At 44.6% G+C, this 10,000-nt stretch overlaps 1 protein-coding gene and 1 pseudogene across 1 annotated transcript in view; both read right to left on the bottom strand.

Annotated features, from left to right (window-relative positions):
• slc16a6b (solute carrier family 16 member 6b) overlaps positions 1 to 1,509 on the bottom strand; it is a 14,789-nt gene extending 13,280 nt beyond the window's left edge. Inside the window, exon 1 of the mRNA XM_031819966.1 lies at positions 1,084 to 1,509. The gene's annotated coding sequence lies outside the window, so the exon portion shown is untranslated. The remainder of the gene's footprint in view (positions 1 to 1,083) is intronic.
• A 4,926-nt stretch (positions 1,510 to 6,435) lies between these two features.
• Positions 6,436 to 10,000, bottom strand: part of LOC109876164 (WD repeat domain phosphoinositide-interacting protein 1-like) — a 29,892-nt pseudogene continuing 26,327 nt past the window's right edge.

Genomic DNA, 10,000 nt, shown 5'->3' with positions numbered 1-10,000 from the left:
ATATGTTAGCAACAAAAAAATGATTCACATCTTGTCATCAGGTGAATTATAATGGCAAGTAGAAGTAATCAACATTTTAAAATGAATAGATTTGGTCGATAGTTTCCTTATTTTAACCCCACACAGTTCATTGGAAGAGGAGGAGTTAACTCTAACATAGTCTATTAGGTAGAAAGGTGTCTTGGTCGGCGTAGAGAAAATGTTGTAGTTTTATAGATAATTTTCTGCAATTCTATGCATGTTGTCATGGCAAATGCTTTGTTCCTCTGCTCAAACATTCTAACTAAACCAATGGGCATGTGACCTGACTGCCCAGTTTATGGGATGTTCGATTCTCCCTGACTCTCTAGCTTTATATTTGATTGTTAGTTCTCAAAGATGGTATATTATCTATTTTTTAATAATATATATATATATATAAATGTATAGGTCAATATCTTTTCTGCATGTTTTCTATCTGGTTTAAGTCGTTTAAGTTTGACACAAACTTTTTTTCCCATCCCGAAAATGAGCACTTGAATGGCCCACCTAAGAGTTTTCTATACAGAAAAAGCCCTGTAATTAGCTCCAATTAGTGTAATTTCCTCCATATTAAAGGGTTCGTTCGAGATTTTGACAATGAAGCCCTTTAACTACCTCCCCAGAGTCAGATGAACAGTAACAGCTAGCACGCTAAATGTTCCTGTAGTCTACCAGTCATTGTGCTAACGCTAGTTAGCATTGGCTCATAAAACCATCTAACTCCCTTCATACTAGATGCAAAGACATACAAATGGTATCCACTGTGGTATTCTGTTGCAGCTAGCGATATTCATAAAGTAGTTATTTAACACCTACCAAAATCTCAAAAAATATATTTTTTTTTTAAAACATAGCGGAAGACCTGCAGTACCTCCGCGGACCCGTAGGGGGTCGCGGACCCCAGTTTGAAACCCCTTAGGCTACTACTGGTAAGGCATCAATCACTAAGCAACGCCCTGGCCTCGGAGCTACACTAAGCAGTGAGCATCACTGCTCGCTTGGCAGCTGAGTGAGTTGTTCACATTGGGTGGGTGAGTTCACGTTGAAATATAAAATACTTACCAACAGAGCGACGATCAGTCTAGTCGGAAAAGTGATCGACACAGAATAGTCGACTGTCGAATATAACGAACAGGTTTTAATGGCAAAATGAGCAGCTAGTTTATCGGTATGTTATTTCTATGTTCTCCCTATACCGTTAGTCTACCAGCTCTGTCTCTTCCGCTTCCGATCAGACGAATCGATGTTCTGGACTAAAGCAACATCTTTTTAAGCATGATGTAAAAATGTCCTCTTGTCCGATCCACAAGAAGAATCATAGCTTATTATGTTACCCTGGTTACTGTATCTGTCCTCTCTTTCTTGAATGCCTAAAACACATCTGTGTCTTCAGGTTAAAGTAAATCAACCGTTTCCTTATTTCCTTACTGTTCTGTCAGCTCTTTATAGCCTACCGGCTCGAGCCGGTCTTCAAGCGGGGGCGCGCAAATACTGCTGTAGCCTTTTTCTCAAGAGCGCGCATCCCTGCGTTACGCTTCCACGATACTGAGCGTTGTCACACTTCAATTACCATTAGATCTGTGAAGTAGTCTGTAGGCCTACGCCTACGTGGAGAAAAGTAGCCTACTGGATGTATATTATAATACTATTATATATTTCACTTGCTTTGGCAATGTAAACATATGTTTCCAATGTCAATAAAGCCCCTTAAATTGAAGACAAATAAATTATATCCATCACTCTCTTATTATTGTATGAATTTTAAAAAACAGAGTAACACGCATACATTCCCTTTACATTTTAGGCAAATTAATAAATAGCGGTTATATGTATTTTTACTGGTAAGCCTATGCCTGTTTTGGTTGCTCCTTCACTCCAGTGACGTAGCCTACGCTCGAGTTTTTGTCGAGAGCGCGCTCTTTGGGGAGCAGACTGATGAAACAGCCTTTCCAGGAGCGCACGTGCGGACAGAGACTCCCTGGCTGGGTGGAACAGGTTTATTCCAGTTCTGAGCCAACAACACTCACTTATTCAACATTTAATATCGCAATAACATACTTATCTAACCGGTGTTTTGCTGCCAGAAATTGATATGAAATAGCCAGGGGTGAGGGTAGTTCTACAACAATGCACGTGGATAGATGTTCCTTCCTGTGTGAATGTTGGCAGTGGGTCATCATAGGCCCCGCCCCAGTATTATAGTATTAGAGACACCATTCTTGGGTCGTCACTTGGTCTTATTTGAGGTTAGGTTAGGCATAACGTTAACTGTGTGGTTAATGTTAGGGTTAAACATCAGATTTTAAGAAGATACATTGTAGAAATATGCGGGTTGTGGTATGACTCTGTGGTTGTGGTAACTAGTGACGACCTTTGTCTTGTCCTCAGATGACGTTGCAGTGAGCCACAACCAGGCTAGGTTATAGACTATCGCTAAAAGTACGCGGTGTAGCCTATAGCCTAGTTCTCTAGTCTAGGTTCATTCCATACCTACTGTATTTAATGTGGGAATCCTCAAATGCCGATGTACTGTAAAATAGACTATTGATTGTGTGATTTGAGTCAGTATTTAGCAATGGCATCATATACCAGGGATGTGTAGGGTCTGTTGGGAACACACAAGACTGGTCACACACAGAATGTCTATGTCCTCTTTTGTTGACCCAGTCTTGTTAAATGTTTATTGAATGTATACTTTTTTTAAATACATCCTAAAGAAAAATATGAAAGTGATCAATGCACTTGTCTCCGCTGACCTAACCATTACCTCCCTCGCCAAGTAGTCAGGGGAAATGACGTCGCACCAGCAGCACCGCTGATATTGCGATGAACATGATGCAAGACTTCATGATCACACGGTTACACACAGCATCTGCACGGGTTGGCTTTCATCCCCCATAGCGTGGTAAAACAGCGGAGAAGTTAACCCTCGCGCTTCAACGCTCTTAGTTGTTGCGGAAATTCACCCACTACGTTTTCACGTTGTACATCTACAATAGAAAGACTCGAAACACCATGATTGGGTAATGAAACCATAATAGTGCATCTAACCTAAGGTCTGGGAGCCTATCTATAAAGAATCTCAAAGTCCTAGGAATCTCGTTAAACCTGTTTTACGACAACAACAACAACTCCCAGCTCATAGTAGATTTAAGGATGACGTTTAAACACTGCATAGACTAACTCTGAGCCAGGAGTAAAAATCAATTTATAAAAGTTGATCTCTGCTGGTAATCACGACAGTTTGAGGTACCGCAAAGGATATATAGCGATGACGCTCATTGACGTTGTTGCAAATTATGGGGAATAACCAATCGTAATGAGGCGTCGCCAACTGTTAACTCCACAGAACGCTTCAGACAAGGACACTGTACATCAAATGTTGTCATGGTAAAACTCTTAATTATTGCCTAATATGTTGGGATGCATCACTTTTTAATTATTACACTTTTTTTTTACAATTGTGATGGTTGAAAAAAATACCGTTATGTCAACACACTCGTCTCTCACCGGTTTAACAACTCTAAATCGCTTTTGACACAGTAGGCATCAGTTAAGTCACTTGCCGATCATGTTGCATGCAACGTTTAAAAGGGCTATCATTTTAATCGAACACAATCAAATGTTACATGAGAGGTCTTCAATTGACCAATTTAGACATCTTTTTTTTTTTTTTAAACATCGTGATGTTTTTAACGACTCCAAAGCAATAGCATGGGGCGCAGGAACCACTGACTCGGTGCATTTTTTTCTATTATCAAGACACCTGCTGGTAACTCTTAACTGGTTAGGACAGCTCACGAGGTGTCCTAAATATCTGCCGACTACAGTCGGATTTGTCCCATTCTTCATCAAACCATTTGTCATTGTTGTTAATTTCTTAGGTTGTCTGCTTCTCTCTCTCTCTCTCTCTCTCTCTCTCTCTCTCTCTCTCTTATTTAGGAGCCAGAGGCAGTGGCTCGTGTGAGGCATGTGTAACACTAATGAGTAAGCAGTCTCTCTCTCTGTTCCTCTCTCTCTGTTCCTCTCTATCTGACTCTCTCTCTCTGTTCCCCTTCTGTTCCTCTCTCTCTGTTCCTCTCTATCTGACTCTCTCTCTCTGTACCTCTCTCTCTGTACCTCTCTCTCTGTTCCCCTCTCTCTGTTCCTCTCTATCTGACTCTCTCTGACTCTCTCTCTCTGTTCCTCTCTCTCTCTGTTCCTCTCTCTGTTCCCCTCTCTCTGTTCCTCTCTCTCTGTACCTCTCTCTGTTCCTCTCTCTCTGTACCTCTCTCTGTTCCCCTCTCTCTGTTCCTCTCTCTGTTCCTCTCTCTCTCTCAACAGACTCAGTGGCATGTGCAGTGCAACACTGATGAGTCAACAGTCAGGTCATTATTAACCTAAGGCCTAGTCGTATCGGGTTCCAAACTTCCAGTAATTTGACCCAAAGTCACTGGTTTTCAAGAAATCCTGGTTGGAGGATTCCAGGATTTTGTCCTTAATCCCTCATAATATATATATATATATATTGGACACATATTTAACCCCTTATTTTTGTTGGCACCCAACTTTCTCCTTTCTTCCATTTGTTTGTATGGGTTTACCTTCAGACGAGTCCCGTGATACTTGTGGGGGTCGTAGAGTCAAACGGAGAACATCATCATGTTTGGGAGAGTCTCCCCTTTCCATAGTAGGGTCATATTAGTTCGGAAGCTACAGATGTTTTTGTGAGATGACCGATTTTGGGGATGTCTCATGGTCTTACCGACACCGTCGTAGCTCTGCCACCTTCCACTGCCGATGCGGAAGGTCGACAGGCTGATGTGATGGGTTGAGGCTCAGCCCCCTTCCACTGCAGATGTGGAAGGTCGACAGGCTGATGTGATGGGTTGAGGCTCAGCCACCTTCCACTGCCGATGCGGAAGGTCGACAGGCTGATGTGATGGGTTGAGGCTCAGCCACCTTCCACTGCCGATGCGGAAGGTCGACAGGCTGATGTGATGGGTTGAGGCTCAGCCACCTTCCACTGCCGATGCGGAAGGTCGACAGGCTGATGTGATGGGTTGAGGCTCAGCCCCCTTCCACTGCAGATGCGGAAGGTCGACAGGCTGATGTGATGGATTGAGGCTCAGCCACCTTCCACTGCCGATGTGGAAGGCCGACAGGCTGATGTGATGGATTGAGGCTCAGCCACCTTCCACTGCAGATGTGGAAGGCTGACAGGCTGATGTGATGGATTGAGGCTCAGCCCCTATAAATAAACAACAACTGATATCTCAAGTTTAAACTGTTGGACATTTTAATTATGTTGCTTAGATAGATGCGTCAACGGACTCTTAAGGATTTGAAATCACTACAAGGCTGCCGGCTAGAGCAGTATGGATGCTGTCTTAATTGGCCTGTCACCTCACCACCATCAATCACACACTGCTACTCCCGAGTGGGGCAGCGGTCTCAGTGCTAGAGGCGTCACTACAGACCCTGGTTCGATTCCAGGCTGTATCACAACTGGCCGTGATTGGGAGTTACAGAAAGACTAAATATGAAGGCCTTTTCTACATAGCTCAATTCTGATTTTTTTCTGTCACTAATTGGTCTTTTGACCAATCAGATAAGCTTTGAAAATATCTGTTGTGAAAGATCTGATGTGATTGATCAAAATACCAATTCGTTTTAAAAAAATATCTGAATTTGGCTGCCTGTGTAAACATAGATGCTGATTTAAGGTCATATTTGTCCCTCTAATGGTTAAGGTTTAGGTAAGCTGATATGAGTTCTGTGGCAAATTCTATACAAGGATAGATTGGCTACTACATCCAAGGCTGTGTGTGGACTCAGTGGTCTAATAATATAACATCTGTCCAAAACATGCCTTCCTTCCTTCCTCCCCTCCCATTCTCTCTCTCCCTCTCTCTCCCTCCCTCCCTTTCCCCTCTCTCCCTCCCTTTCCCCCTCTCTCTCCCTCCTCCTCTCTCCCTCCCTCCCTCCCTCCCCTCTCTCTCCCTCCCTTTCCCCTCTCTCTCCCTCCCTTTTCCCCTCTCTCTCTCTCCCTTTCCCCTCTCTCTCTCTCTCTCTCTCTCTCCCTCCCTTTCCCCCTCTCTCTCCCCTCCCTCTCTCCCTCCCTCCTCCCCCCTCTCTCTCCCTCCCTTTCCCCTCTCTCTCCCTCCCTTTCCCCTCTCTCTCCCTCCCTTTCCCCTCTCTCTCCCTCCCTTTCCCTCTCTCTCTCTCCCTTTCCCCTCTCTCTCTCTCTCTCTCTCTCTCTTCCTCCCTTTCCCCTCTCTCTCTCTCTTCCTCCCTTTCCCTCTCTCTCCCTCCCTTTCCTCTCTCCCTCCCCTCCCCTCCCTCTCCCCTCCCTCTCCCCTCCCCTCCCTCTCCCCTCCCCTCCTCCCCCTCCTCCCCCTCCCCCATTAAAGATAAATAACCACTCCAGTCATGTGATTTGCATAATTCCATTCCTACTTCAGTCAACTTCTTTATTTGTTTGTTTCTGTGTAGTTTCTGTATTTTTTTGGTCTTGTGCAAAACGTTGCACTTTTACAAATGATATCATCGGGACGTACATACAAAACCACCTGCTGGTTCGTGTCCAATAGGTGTACATGTAAACATTTAGTAAGTATCAATACATCCAAATACACAGATTTAAAACAAAATAAACATAATAATAAAAACTGTTAATCTCTTTTACGATTAAATACCATAATGTTAATAATAATAACAATAAACGTAATACAAAGTTATGATGATGCTATAATTAAACAATTTCATTATTCTATTATAAAATATTTTTTTGTTGTCAAGTAATGTATGTAGCTATAAAAAAAACAAAATGTGGTTATATTTGCGACATGTCAGTCATGCACGTGGTACAGGAGAGTCTTCTCACACCACAGACGGATCACACACCTGGTCTCTAATACTTCCACTGCTCTTCCAAGGTGTCCTCTGAGACAGAGCCTTTGGGATCTTGATTTAGTTTGGAGTTTGTCCTCTTGGGAATATTCAAATCGGTTTCATTGGTTCCAATTTACAGGAAACACTAAACCCAATTTTTTGGGGGGGTTAGTGTGCCACCAACTAAATTTTGCTCTGCCCAGAGTACCCCTGAAGTACCCCCTTCATGTGCATTTTGACCAGTAGGCCTATGGTCTCATGAGTCTTCTCTAGTACCCCCTCTAGTACCCTCTCCTAGTACCCCTGGGTTGAGAACCACTGAACTAAACTAAGCACAGCTCTGGACTGTGTACCAAATTGCACTATATTCCCTATATAGTGCATTACATTTGATCAGAGCCCTATGGGCCTGGTCTAAAGTAGTGCACTAAATAGGGAATAGGGTGCCTTTTTAGGACACAATGGTATTTGACATTATATATTTGACCTAGGACTGTACACACTGGTTCACAAACACCCAGTCCTGCCCCCCCTCCCCCTCCCAATTAGAAATCATTATTATTATTTATTTATTTTTAAATCACTTAATTCAGAAAAATTACTTAGCACCCTAAAATGAGAATCTTTTCCCTCTCTGGTTTATTTAGTCCTGTTCCTCTCTGACTCTCTCTCTGGGTAACGGTTCCCCTGGTTTATTTAGTCCTGTTCCTCTCTGACTCTCTCTCTGGGTAACGGTTCCCCTGGTTTATTTAGTCCTGTTCCTCTCTGACTCTCTCTCTGGGTAACGGTTCCCCTGGTTTATTTAGTCCTGTTCCTCTCTGACTCTCTCTCTGGGTAACGGTTCCCCTGGTTTATTTAGTCCTGTTCCTCTCTGACTCTCTCTCTGGGTAACGGCTCCCCTGGTTTATTTAGGCCTGTTCCTCTCTATCTGACTCTCTCTCTGGGTAACGGTTCCCCTGGAAGTCCTGTGGTTCCAGACCAGGTGTCAGTGTGTTCTAACGTGTACAGACACCTGTCTGTCTGTCTGTCCTCCCGCCTGTGGTTCCAGACCAGGTGTCAGTGTGTTCTAACGTGTACAACAGACACCTGTCTGTCTGTCTGTCTGTCCTCCCGCCTGTGGTTCCAGACCAGGTGTCAGTGTGTTCTAACGTGTACAACAGACACCTGTCTGTCTGTCCGCCCGCCTGTCTGTCCTCCTGTCCTTCCCTCACAGACGACGCCCCTGGCCACCTCGAGTTCCGTCGCGGCACCAATTTATCTACCAAAAAACACCAAAACAGACCGGGGTCAGGGGTCAGGTTGAATGGTTTTTGGTCATAGTGTTGTTATAATAGAGACAACAGGGTTAAGGTTCCGTCCATATCATTTCAGGCTGAGTCCCAAATGGTATCCTGTTCCCTGTACAGTGCACTACTTTTAACCAGAGCCCTATTTCCTATATGGTGAACTACCAGGGTCAAAAGTAGTACACTATATAGGGAATAGGGTGCCATTGGCCATAGGGCTCTATTCAAAAGTAGTGCACTATATAGGGAATAGGGTGCCATTTGGGATGCGAACTTCAGTCAATTCAATGTCATTCCTGACTCTGAGAGACAGACTAAAGACGTCCACCTTTACCAATATCAACATCAAGGGGGGGAATGTTTTAGAAAACCCTCCACTAACTAAGATAAATCCTGTGATTAATGCTCTTAGACAAGGTTTTTCTAGGACCAGACACATGGGACAGACTAGACAGAGGTGTACAAACAGACCTCCTTATTCCTTATAAAACACACAGTCATGCCAAGACATTTCAAAACAACATTGTTATTGTAGTATGGTCACGTGGTCATGTATCACAGCTCCCCTTCTCAGAGAATGTGACAGAACTACAGGTTGACATTCATTTCAATAGGACATAGAAACTAGTAGGGCATCACATAGGCAGTCTTTTCCCAACGTCTCCTCGGCAACCCCCAGCCTGTCCATGTATTATCACAACCTCTCCTCGGCAACCCCCAGCCTGTCCATGTATTATCACAACCTCTCCTCGGCAACCCCCAGCCTGTCCATGTATTATCACAACCTCTCCTCGGCAACCACCAGCCTGTCCATGTATTATCACAACCTCTCCTCGGCAATCACCAGCCTGTCCATGTATTATCACAACCTCTCCTCGGCAACCACCAGCCTGTCCATGTATTATCACAACCTCTCCTCGGCAACCACCAGCCTGTCCATGTATTATCACAACCTCTCCTCGGCAATCACCAGCCTGTCCATGTATTATCACAACCTCTCCTCGGCAACCACCAGCCTGTCCATCTATTATCACAACCTCTCCTCGGCAACCACCAGCCTGTCCATGTATTATCACAACCTCTCCTCGGGCAACCCCCAGCCTGTCCATGTATAATCACAACCTCTCCTCGACAACCCCCAGCCTGTCCATGTATTATCACAACCTCTCCTCGACAACCCCCAGCCTGTCCATGTATTATCACAACCTCTCCTCGGCAACCACCAGCCTGTCCATGTATTATCACAACCTCTCCTCGGCAACCCCCAGCCTGTCCATGTATTATCACAACCTCTCCTCGGCAACCCCCAGCCTGTCCATGTATTATCACCTCTCCTTGGCAACCCCCAGCCTGTCCATGTATTATCACCTCTCCTCGGCAACCCCCAGCCTGTCCATGTATTATCACAACCTCTCCTCGACAACCCCCAGCCTGTCCATGTATTATCACCTCTCCTCGGCAACACCCAGCCTGTCCATGTATTATCACAACCTCTCCTCGACAACCCCCAGCCTGTCCATGCATTTGAACTGTTCCAGAACTAGCACACCTGATGCTACAACCGGTCAACGAGCACTTGATTACTATAATCAGGCGCTGACATTGAGAATCATGGGCTCTCTCTATACCCAATAAAGCAACATAGAATCTTCTCTTCATGCACTGATCTAGGACCAGTATTGCGCTTAACCTTCATATAGTAAAGGTCAGGACTGGCCAGGAGTATGCTGATCCTAGATCAGTGCTTAGGAGCGACTTCTACTTGCTTACAGGTTGCACTGAACAATAGGAACTCACACGGGGACAACAGCACCCCCTAG

Source organism: Oncorhynchus kisutch, unplaced genomic scaffold (genome assembly GCF_002021735.2).
Source record: "Oncorhynchus kisutch isolate 150728-3 unplaced genomic scaffold, Okis_V2 scaffold2905, whole genome shotgun sequence".
Taxonomy (NCBI): domain Eukaryota; kingdom Metazoa; phylum Chordata; class Actinopteri; order Salmoniformes; family Salmonidae; genus Oncorhynchus; species Oncorhynchus kisutch.
This window is presented reverse-complemented; position numbering and strand designations above follow the sequence as displayed.